This window comes from Myotis nattereri, assembly GCF_964212035.1.
Source record: "Myotis nattereri genome assembly, chromosome: 11".
Taxonomy (NCBI): domain Eukaryota; kingdom Metazoa; phylum Chordata; class Mammalia; order Chiroptera; family Vespertilionidae; genus Myotis; species Myotis nattereri.
In genome coordinates this window covers 6,618,540-6,630,809 of record NC_138086.1, presented here as the reverse complement: position 1 = coordinate 6,630,809, position 12,270 = coordinate 6,618,540, and the positions used below count along the sequence as shown (strand labels likewise).

At 47.8% G+C, this 12,270-nt stretch overlaps 1 pseudogene across 1 annotated transcript in view; it reads left to right on the top strand.

The window, feature by feature from the left end:
* The first annotated feature begins 3,575 nt into the window (after window positions 1-3,575).
* The window catches only part of LOC308527290 (diamine oxidase [copper-containing]-like), a 49,420-nt pseudogene continuing 40,725 nt past the window's right edge, over window positions 3,576-12,270 (top strand). Inside the window, exons 1-3 of the transcript in view lie at window positions 3,576-3,616; window positions 10,888-11,064; window positions 11,986-12,033. The product of the transcript in view is annotated as a diamine oxidase [copper-containing]-like (transcript). The remainder of the gene's footprint in view (window positions 3,617-10,887; window positions 11,065-11,985; window positions 12,034-12,270) is intronic.

The following is a 12,270-nucleotide window of genomic DNA, read 5'->3' as shown; positions in this document are numbered from 1 at the left end:
AGGGCCGCTGCCCCCAGCTAACTCCTCACTAGAAGCCCGATTCCCCCACCCCACCCAGTAATGGATAATAAACCCTCCATGGCTCAGCTCCAAGTACTGCTTCTTGTGGGGGGCACAGCGGGTGAGACACACCCCTGCCCTTGGCCTCCATTCACCTTGTCTACTCTATCCCAGAAAAGACCTCCATTACAAAGGCACATGACAGCCACTGAAACACGAACTTTACCTGTCACATTGGTTTTAAATGCCTGAGGCTGACAGCTCCCTCTTTGGAGTCTATGGGGGAACTCCCCTATGTCACAAAGGGACGGGCAAATTATCGCAACTGTAGGGGGATGCTATGGGAAAAATCTTGCAAAATTGCCAACACCTTTACCCTTGGACACACTGATCCAATGTCTAGGGGCTTATCCCAGAGATCTGCTCACAAACACAGAAAAAAGTGTGTACACAGTGACTCACCGCAGAGCTGTTTGTCATAGCAATGTCTGGAAACAACCCAAACATCCATCTATGGGAGAGAGCTTGCAGGTCTGAGTAAACTATGGCACATCCACACGGTGCAATTCTAGGGGGTCGTAAAAGAAGCGTGAAGGAGTGCTTTCTCTGTACCGATGGGGGGAACCTAAGGAAGTAAACAACATGGGTATAGAACAGTGATGGCGAACCTTTTGAGCTCGGCTTGTTTGCATTTTGAAAAACCCTAACTTAACTCTGGTGCCGTGTCACATATAGAAATTTTTTGATATATTCAACCATAGTAAAACAAAGATTTTTATTTTTGATATTTATTTTATATATTTAAATTGCATTTAACAAAGAAAAATCAACCAAATGAGTTCACGTGTCACCTCTGACACGTGTGTCATAGGTTCGCCATCACTGGTATAAAACAATCTCTACAGCGTGCCAACTTCCGCATAAGAGAGGAGGATGTATGTTGACTTATAAGACTACACTCGTGTTTACATTGATTTGTAGAAACTCTAGGAAACTGGCTGCCTGTCCTCTTAGTCCCTTCAGGCAGCTATAACAAAATGCCACAGCTGGGGCGTTTCTGAGCAGAAGTCTATTGCTCACAGCTCTGGAGGCTGGAGATCCAAGATCAAGATACCAGCAAAGTCACATGAAGGCCCTCTTCTGGCCTGCAGACTGCTGACCTCTGCCTGTCCTCACTGTCTGAAGAAGTGCAGGGCTGGGTGCCGTCTCTGAGAGCTCTAGTCCTGCCCTGGAAGCTCCTCCCTCATAACTAAGCTCCTCTCAAAGGCCCATCTGCTCCCACATCTCAGTGCCTTTCCCAGGCTGCACTTAGTAGGGCGCCCAGCCGTGCTTGTTGAGGGACTGAGGGACTGACCCACAGCTTAGGAAAAGCAAATCCAAAGTACACCTACTCCTCATACCCTGCCTTCCCCCATCCTGAACCTTTTTTGTCCCTTGGCCCTAATCATGATTTTGGCTGTTCCCTTGGCTATGACCACACTGTCTCCCCCCTAATGAGATGGCAAGAGAACCTGAGCCTTGCCCCTGAGAAAGGAGCCCAAGAACCACAGAGCGTTCACTTCTCCCTCTCATAAGATCTGGTCCCTGGTGGTCCTCGCAGGCAACCAATTTCCCACCTTCCCTACTAATTCCTGGAGTCTACATACCATCATTACTCTCCTTGCTTTAAGCCTGATGCAAACCCAGGATACAAAGGGAGACAAAAACGAGGAAGCTAGAGTCCCAGTCCTCAAAAGTCTAGGTCACCCTGGCGAGACAGGCCAGAGAGACAGCGCAGTGCCACTGAGAGGGCTGTCCCCAGACAGTCATCTCATTTTCCACACTGGAAGTCTGGTCTGACCTATAGCCCGAGTGTGACCCCAGCATTTTCGAGTGTGCAGCATCCTGGGTCAGGGTAGCTCTATCCTCAGGCTCTCCTCAGGTAGGAGAAGGGAGACTAGCAGATGTCCCCACCCAAGCCCTGACCCTGACTCAAGATAGGGAGACCCCAGAATCCTCATGGCCAGTCTGACTGGACCTCTGAAAATATAGGTGCCGGGAGCCGGTCCATCCTTGCTGCTTGACACAGTCGCTGCAGGGAAGAAACATCTGCACAGCATATGTTTCAAGGGACCTGGTGTATATGACATACTGTCCTTAATGTTTGCTCACCTTGGCGCTATGTGTTTTAACCAAGGTCACCTCTCTGAGAAAGGTTTCCCCGGGTAGGGATTTTTCCCTGAAGTTAGAGAGGGAATAAAACCCCTTAACTAAGTGCCAGGTGGGTAGTTAATCACTTTAACTATGAACAATCACGCTTTAGCTACATAATCTTTACTCCCTGGAATGGAGATAAGAAACGCCCTAACCTTTGGAATAGAGATTGATAGGATTGGAATCAACTGGTATAAATACAGATGTAACAAGACAACAGGACACAGAACCTAGAGACAGAACCTAGAGACAGAACATGGCAAAAGATCCTGGACAGAAACTGGCAACAGAACCTAGAGACAGAACATGGCAAAAGATCCTGGACAGAAACTGGCAACAGAACCTAGAGACAGAACCTAGCGAGAGAACCTGGCTGAAGATCCTAGAGACAGAACCTGGCTACAGAACCTGGATAGAACATGGCAAGAGAACCTGACTAGAACCTGGTGACTGAACCTGGCTGGAGAACCTAGACAGAACCTGGCGACCGAACCTGGCTAGAGAACCTAGCGAGGGAACATGGCTACAGAACCTGGCTGGAGATCCAAACCAGAACTTCGCTGGAGATCCTGACCAGAACTTGGCTAGAGATCCTGGCTAGGCTGCTGATCAACTGAACGCTGTCTCCGTGTCATTCCTTCTTCGCCGACTCCGTCCACACCTTTGGGAACCCCTGGACCTGCTGGGGTTGGACCCCAGCATCTGGCGCCCGAACAGGGAAACCTAGGAAAGTCCCTTCGTATTTGGGACGGATAGGACTGCACCATAGGGTGCAGAAAGGATGGACCGGATCCCGGCATATAGGTGCCTGGAGAAACCCAAGTCCAGCTACACGGGGTGGCCCAGCTGGCCAGCCAGGGACCAGGACTTCTTCATAGCAACCTGCCAGCACTCACAGGGCCTGAGGCCGTCAATCTGGCCTCTTTAATTCTCACTGCTCTCCAAGTTAGGTGTGACGTCTGTAATTTATTACTGCACATGAGATAAGTTACCTGCCCTATTGCATTGCCTGATCCCCTGTCCTGGGGCCTCTTCCAAATCCACATCCCATAATCTGAAGTTTCTCATTTATATTTTAGAAAAATAGATAAAACTGACCCTGCACTTACCCATGACCAGCAGTCATGCTCTTGGGCATTTAGCCCAGAGAAATGGATTCCTATGTTCACACAAAAACCTGTGCACTCATGTTCACAGCAGACCGATTCATCATAGTGGACTGGAAACAACCCAAATGTCCCTCAGTGGAGAAGTCCCTGAACAACTCTGTACAACAGAGCACTGATCAGCAGTGAAAAGGAATGAACTTGTGATCCAGGCACTATGCTTGGTGAAAACAAAAGTCCATCCCAAAATGATGCATCCAGAACGATATCATCCAGATGGCATCTCAAAATGAGAAAACCGTGGAGATGGAGAAGAGGTGAGTGGGAGTGGGCGGGGCACTCGAATAAAAGAGGCAGCAGGTGATGGAGAGGTTCTGCATCTTGATTTTTGTGGTGGATTCACAAGTCCACGCCCTAGAGAAACATGGTGGAAAATGAGCCCCTCCTGTGGCCTAGCTAGCAGTGTGCCAACATCAAGGTCCTGTTGTGACTTTGAAGCACAGCAAGATGTCACCACTGGGGAAATCGGATTAAGGGGACTCGGATTCCTGGTACCATTTCTGCTATCCCTTGCGATTTTATAATTATTTCAAAATAAAAGGATCTTTTTACCTGAAAAATACCTGTAGCATTCCTCAAGCAAAGGAGACCAAAGCTCTTCTTACATTTTCAGGTTTCTTATTCCTTTAACTGTAAGTTGTTTAAAAGATATGGAACTCAGAAACAGAGTAGATTCGTAGTTGCCAGAAATGGAATGGGTGACAGTGGTCGAAAGGTACAAACTCCAGTTATAACAATTGCTGGGGCTGTAATGTGCAACTGGTGGCTGTCGTTTACAGTACCGTATTGCACATTTGAAAGTTGGTAGGAGAGCAGATCTTAAAAGTTCTCATCACAGGAAAAAAATTGTGACTCTGTGCGGTGATGGATGTTAACAAGTTGTTGTGGTGATCATTTGCAATATTAGCATGTTTCAAATCATCAGATCATACACCTAAAACTAATGCAATGTAACATGTCAGTTACATCTCAATAAAACCGGGGAGATTGAAATGTAAAAGGAAAGAAAGGGGTACAACATGAACAAATACTGTGGCGGGGATATTTCAATAACCCTCAACTCCCCACATTCAAGAGCTGGAGCACAAGAACAAAACACTGTGCCCAAGCAATCCAGCCATTACTCTTTCAGTAACAGTAAGGACCTGAAGAAGGACAGAGAAAAGAAGCACTATTTTCCAACCTCAGGCAGCAAATCAGCATATTTTACAAGGACACATGAATTCAAAGGTACACTTCCAAGACCAGGGGCTCAGGCTGTTCCTATGCTTGTTTCCTCATGGCCTCCCTGTCCTCCCTCTGCCAGGACTTCCCAGGCACTGAAGGCTTATTGTTCCTGGGCTCCCTTTCTTTGTCCTTGGTGGGAGGGGGTGGGGGGGTGGGGATGACGCTTTTCCGGCACTGCCATCGGCTGGGCGCTAGGTGGAGCCCTGAGCTGCTGCGACTCTCTAGCCCAAGGTTTCCACCAGAACCTAGGCTCTGAGGCTATCCTACTCTTTGCACCACTGGGTCCAAGTTCATAGTCTAGACCCCTGTGCCTGGGGAGGACCAGGAGGGCTGGAAGGCTAAAGACAGAGTGGCCAGGTGCCTGCCTTCTTGCAGGGACTTTCTTCTCCAGGCACTGACATGTTTTGTCTGTCTGTTGCACCCCCTTACTTTTTCCTGCCCTCTCTGTTTCTCCATCTCCAGGCCCTGAAGACTGTGCCTTCACCTTCTCCTCCCAAACCTCCCGGGTTGTCTCAGGCCCTTGGTGTGATTCACTTTTGAGTCAAAAGAGCAAGCCACACGTTTGCAAGAAGAGCACCTACCCAAAAGCACAGGCACTTCTCTATTGGCCAGGAAAGCACAGTTTGTTGAATTAGTGAATTATTTTAATTCTGTGGATTAGTCTCCTCTTGTCTTTACTTGAAGTAACAGAACATCTCCAAGCAGCTTAAGCATAAAGGGAGAATGTATTGGCAGGACAGTGTGAACTGGCCGTAACCAAGGAGGACTGAAGGCGGGGAGCTTGGGCCTGCAGGGAACTGCTTGGAATCATTGTGCGGCATGCTGGTCCCTGGAGACAGCCAGGTGCCCTGGCCACAATCACAGAAGTGGCTTTCAGAAGTGACAAAACGCTCCTACAGCCACCCAAACCCCTGGACAATTAGACTTGGCCACCAAACTCAATAGGTTAACAAGGGACAGTGCAAGTTAGAGGAGAAACCGCTTCCTCCCACATCCCCACCTTCCCCAGACTTTCTACTCTGGCCTCAAAGAGGAGATGATGCAGAAAAAGATGCAGCTCCCTCCTCTCTCTCCCCCACGCCTCAGCATACAGAGCTAGTGCCATCCTCAGCTGGGAGCTGGCCTAACCTTCCCATCCCTGCCCTTTACCATCCACCCAAACTGGGGAGGGAAGGGGGGCTGCCCAGCACACCCATCATCATTCACTTCTCTCCCTTCTGAGCCTCCAGCTGGTGGGAAAGTCTGAGAATGGGCTGTGGAGGGGCGCTCAGAGCCGCCCCCCATTACCTGCTGTGTGGGGGTCCCTCACCAGGCTTGGGGCCCACCCCCTGCTGACAATCCATGTGACCTTGCTTGCCTTTGCCTTTGCTCCTGGTTTTCTCCATCCTACCCCGGGACTCCCTGGGAAGGTGTGGCCATGGTCTGGGGCAGGATTAGTCTGTCCCCCCTGGTTTCCAAGGGATGTCTTAAGCAGACAGACCGTTGATTATGCGCAATATTCCAGAAACCTGTCTGAAGAGCTTTCACGTGTTGGGCAGTAGAAAAATAAACCTCAAACCTTTTATCTTCCCACTATTAAGGTAAACATTCTGGGATGTGGACAAAGCACTTTTATAACAACCAATTCAATATCTAAAACATCAACAATTTTTATCTTGGTGATTTTTTTTAATTTTTAAATCATCCAAGCATTGTATCGAAACCATTAAAAAACAAAGGAGCATAAATGTTCATAAAAGGAAAGGGAAATAGCAAATCTTTCAGCATTAGGGAAAAAACATCTCTATCTTCCTCAACAAAAAGGGTTAGGAGTTCATTGAACAATAACTTCTTGTAAAGGGGAGCCAGAAGTGTACTTGCTTTGAAAGTGCCTAGTTGTCACCTTCAGTCTTACTGAAGAAGCCAGTCCCTGTGGTTTAAAAATTCTTTTTTTTTTTTTGATCATATTCTCTCGAGTTAAAAGGAGTGTCTTCAACATTAGCTAGTGAACCCCCTCCAGCACTGCCAAGGGTGAACCTGAGGAGGGGCGGTGAAGGATTAAAGAAGACAGACAAGAGAACATACTTGGAACAAGGTGGATCACTGCCTGGATGAGGAAACAGTGACACATCCTGTAATCTGAAGCTTCATTTTCTAGTCAGATCAAACAAAGCAAAGCAAGGAGAGTGGTCAACATGTTTACAATGTTCTTGCGAGTTTCAAATCTATTTCCTTACTTAAGCCTTGTTTTGGCAGCACTTGCTGTACCTACCACAGCCCATTAGGTATCTAGGAACAAAGGAAGACTATAAGGTCAAGCTTAATTGTGCTTGAAGGGCAGAGCCCTCCTGGAATTTGTATGTGGCTCTGCCACAGGTCAGACCCGGGCTTGAGTCTATAGCCATTCCCTACATCTCCCCCCTTTTTTGTTTTTATTTACTTCCATTTACTTTATTCATTATAATCACTTGGAATTATAAGGATTATTCCAAAGTTAGGAATTCTAAAAATTTTTAAGCTACTACAATAGACATAAAACTTGAATATCAGGAACAAAACTCTGGCTATTAATAAAACAATAACAAAACTATGCCAATGCAATACAGCAACAAGGGAGAAACCAAACTACAGATATTTTAACAATTTTAGGACTATTTCTACAAAATGAAAGTTTCTTTTGCTGCTGGTTTATATCTACTCAGAGTCCTGACATTTGGCTGCACAAGACTTTACAGAAACTGGCAGCTCACCAACACTGTTAAGAAACAGGGCTGAGAGAGTAGCTTCCACTCCTTGCTTTTCTACCATCTGCTGGGCCTCAATCCTTACCTTCTTCAGCTGATCCCATGTTGGCACCTTGGTCCCTGGCGTAACGTCATTATTCTTTTTTTTCCGCATCGCTATCATCCAGGCAACCCTCAGTCTTTTGAACAGAGGGACCAGGAGCTTCTTTGGGTCTACCATGGTGATGCACATATCACTCTGGCACCCAAATTGGCTGCACTGCTCCTTATGGAAAGACACAAACACAACCTCTGCCCCACATCATTACTGGATCTGGTCCAAACCATTGTCCAGTTTGTGAATCCTTCCACCGGGCTAACTCAGCAGAGGCTACTGTACTGGAGGTCCGATGCCTTTCAGCTGCTGTACAACCCTCTGCATCGTAATTCAAAATTTTAGCACATAACATCCTTCTCCCCTTTCTGTTTTTGTAGAGAGTAGATCTTTGTGTCACCTCAGGGCCCTTGAGATGTCACAAAGCTAAATTCTTGAAATATTACATTTGGAAAAGCTGTCAAATATATCCAATTTAAATTTTTTCCTTCCCCTCCTGCTTTGCCTCAGGTGGGGAAAATAATGGTTTGTTAATTATACGTAGGCCTGGCTCGCCTTTGCTTAAACTTCCCTGGTTTGCAACCTTTATAAATTTTACACTTTCACTGAACCTGCAAAGCCCCATAAGGTCCAGAGCCAATGAGCACATAAATTTTTAAAAATTTAATTTATTCCTTGTTTTTGTTCCTGTGCTATCTTCTACTTCTAGTTTTCTACTTAGTCTGTATCTTCTAAGCAATATCTCAGTTACTAACTTCACTATTTACATATCAGTCCTTTTGACTTCCATTTTTAGCTTCACAGTCCTTAGCAATATGCCCTGGCTTAGCTGTAAGTGTCACTATCAGGACTTCCATTTTGTGCTTTACACTTCTTAGACTCAACTTAAGAAATTTAAGAATTTGACTACAATTCTTTAAGCATTGTTTTAGCGATCCCTTTCCTGAGATCCTGAATTTCCCATGTTTTACACCCAGCTGCTACAAAACCTCACTCCCTACATTACTTTGACTTTCTGTGAGTGCTTCACTGGAGCATCCTTTCACCTTACAATTGTAGTTCCCCCTTACTCAAGCCCCATGTTCCGGCGCCACATGAGCCCTGTCCTGCATGGCCAGGGGTGAACCTGAGGAGGGGCGGTGAAGGATTAAAAAAGATAGACAAGAGAATACAGTTGGAACTAGGTAGAATCACTGTGCCTGGATGAGGAAACAGTGACACAGCCTGTAAGCTGAAGCTTTATTTTATAGTCAGAGCACACAAACCAAAACAAGGGGAGTGGTCAACATGTTTCTTGCCAGTTTCACCTTGTTTTAGCTGCACTTGCTGCACCTCCCACAGCCCATTAGGTACCTAGGAACAAGTGAGGACTATAAGGTCAAGCTTAATTATACTAGAAGGGCTCTGCCCTTCAAGCTCAGACTTGTATGTGGCTCTGCCACAGGTCAGTCTGAGGCTTGACTCTACAGCCGCTCCCTACAGTCCTTTGTAGAACAGAAACAGGTTGCCCTTCTCAACATCAGTTTGTTCCTACAACTCTCCTAGAATGCAAACCTCCTCAAGTCTCCAAGGTGAACCCATGACTGAAGGTGAAAGACATAAGTGAAGTCACTATATCAATCATCCTTTATGCAATTAAAGTTAATTGCCTTCTGGAATTGCAAACAAGTATCAGGTTAACTAACTATTTTCTCCTTCCTTTATCTAGCTGCCAATAAATACTGAAATCACTTGAAGTGAAAGTAGCAGGATGTTAATGATGACAAATACAAAAGTCAGCCCTGGCCAGATGGTTTGGTTGGTTGGTGAATCGTCCGGTACATCAAAGGTTGCTGGTTTGATTCCTGGCCAGGGCACATACCTAGGTTGCAGGTTCAGCACCCAGTCAGGGCACGTAAGGGAGGCAACAGATAGATGTTTCTCTCACATCAATGTTTCTCTCTCTCTCTCTCTCCCTTCCTTTGTCTCCAAAATCAATAAAAACATCCTTGGATGCAGATTTTAAAAAGAAGACAAAATAAATACAAAAGTCATCTATACTAATAAAAGGATAACATGCTAATTACACCAGATAGAATGGACATCTTCTGGCCAACCTTCCCGATGTCCTTCCTGAGAAAGCCAGGGCCCGGGCAGCGCCTCCTGGGGTCCTGGGTGCTTGCAGCCACCCCAGGCAGTCCTGGCCTGGGTCTCAGGTGCCTGTAGCTGGCCAGAGAGAGGGAAGCTTGGGTCTCGGGTGTGAGGGACAACACAGAGGCAGTTAGGGCCGCTCAGGCCGGCAGGCGAGTGGTTAGGGGTGATCAGGAAGGAAAAGGGGATAGGAGCAATCAGGAAGACAGGCAGATGCAGTGGGGCAATCAGGCAGGCAGGCAGGCAGGCAAGTGGTTAGCAGCCAGCGGTCCCGGATTGTGAGAAGGATGTCTGACTGCTGGTTTAGGCCCGATCCCGGCAGTCGGACATCCCCCGAGGGGTCTCAGAGTGCGAGAGGGTGAGGCCAGGCTGAGGGACCCCCATCCCATGCATGAATTTCGTAAATGGGGCCTTTTGTCCTATGTAATAAAAGGCTAATATTCAAATTTTTCCCTTAACTGGGAGCTCAACTAGGAGTTCGAACAGGGGGCGCGGCTGGCTTGCCAACAGTCCACTGCTTGTACCTCCCGGCCGGGCAAGCCCAATCAGACCCGATCAGGGCATGCCGGCCGAACCCACCCTGTGCACAAATTTGTGCTCCAGGCCTCTAGTATAACAATAAAAAATAAGCACTCAAGACTTGGTGATTAAGAAGATAAAGACCTGTTGGTTCTTTCTATCAAGCCCAAGCTTGCCTTTGTCAACTAACTAAACCATCTTAGTACTGTGTCCCCTCCCTGCACAGGTGCCTCCCCGACCACCGCCCCTGTCCCTTCTCCTTTCTCTGGGCCCTGGCCACAGCCATCCTGAAGACTTTCTACCAGCCAATCCTTCCCTTCCTTCTGAATCCTTTCAGGGTCTCCAAGATGCAAAGAAGACTTTCTCTAGAGTCTCAGCTCAGTGGCTTCACGCTTCCTGTGCTGCTCTGGCTCTGGCTCTGGCTCAGGCTCAGGCTTAGGCTGCCCATCCTAGACGTTGGTCAGGTTGCCTATTTTTGTTGGTGGTGTCCAACTCCATCAGCCTCCACCTTTGTCACTCCATTCACTTCAGCTGAGACTGCATATTGGTAAATTTCATCTGGTCTTTATCTCTGTTTTCTGAAACTTAACATTTACTTTAATAATTTATGGCATCACAAAACTCACATTGCTCCCAACAGGGAATACGACACCTTAGACAGCTCCTGTGGACGGGGCCCTGTGGAAGGAGGAATGAAAGGAAACAGACAACTAGGACACGGTTTTGGGAGAAACAGAAGTGAACCCCGCAGCTGAAGTGATGGAGGCCTGGGGCATTTCCAAACTTGGGTACTTTTAGGGGCAACAGAATCCCCTGGCTGCGGAGCCTCATGCAGATCCTCGGCAACCACCCCTGCTCTCTGGGAGCCCCTGAGCCCTACGTGGGTCCCCACCTTGGTTGACCCAGCCCTCACCCTGTCCCTCCCAATAGGGCGGGACCAAAAGAGCCATAAAGCTCCAGAAAGAGCTCAGACAAAGGCTGACTGCAGAGGCGAGAGGAGCAGAGCACACAGGTATGTTCTGATGGGCCATCGGGAGAGTCGAGAAGGGGATGACTGGCAGGGGAGGGAAACGAGGCCTGGAGTGAGGGGCCAGGAGAAATGAAGACCCGAAAGGCCCAGAAAGCCAGGGGCAACCTCCTGGAGGCGAGATGGTAAAGGCTCAGTGGGGAGCTAGATACGATTCTCAGGCGGAGAGGAGCAGAGCACACTGGCCGCCACGTTCTCCCCTCTGGTGGTTTCAATGCCACAGTCCACACCCCAGCTGCCCACTGGGGCACCACACACAGGACTGTGCTGGGGAGGATAAGCTTAAAGGGACAGCCAAGTCACCTCCCTCTTCTACAGAGCAGAAAGGCATTTGGGGATAAGCAGTTCTAACAATGAGGGCCCAGCCAAGAAAAGACATTAGGAACTTAAATACATATTCCTGAGTGAACGAAGCCAGTCTGAAACGGCTACAGACTGCTGAGCCCAAACTTATGACATTCTGGAAAAGGCAAAAAATTATGGAGATGGTAAAAGATCAGGGGTTGGGGTGGGGAGGGCTGAGTAGCTGAGCAGAGAGGATTTTTAGGGCAGTGAAACTACTCCGTAGGATTAGCAATGGCGGTTACATGTCAGTACACATCTGTCCAAACCATAGAATGTACAGCACCAAGAGTAAACTATGGACTGTGGGTACTAATGAAATGTCAGTGTAGGTTCACTAATTGTAACAAATGTACCACTTTGGTGAGGAGTGTTGAAAATGGGAAAGACTGTACATGTGGGGGAAGAAGGCAGACGGGGAATCTTTGTACCTTTGTCCAATTTTGTTGTGAACCTAGAACTGCTCTAAAAAGTAAAGTCTACTTTAAAAAGATGTTGACCCAAAATGTAATAGTAAAACAAGAGCTCACCCCATAGCCTTCTGTGATCTCTGGCTTCTCCCAGGGCCGCTGTGTCTCACCCATCTCTTCAGGCTGGACAGCACAAAGTCAGGTGAGTCCCCGCCTTGCACCAGGGCCAGGGGGACAGGACGAGGCACAGGGACAGATTGGCTGCCCTGGGGGATGGGCTATGAGTGAAGACCCTGACCACACCCACCCACAAAATAGAAGGGAAAAGGACATCTCCCTGTACCACCACCTTGGATGGCTACACCCTGAAGTGCCCTCCCAGGAGCCACAGATGGTCAATCGGCCAGAACCTGAGCGCCCCACCAAGGACACAAAGCAG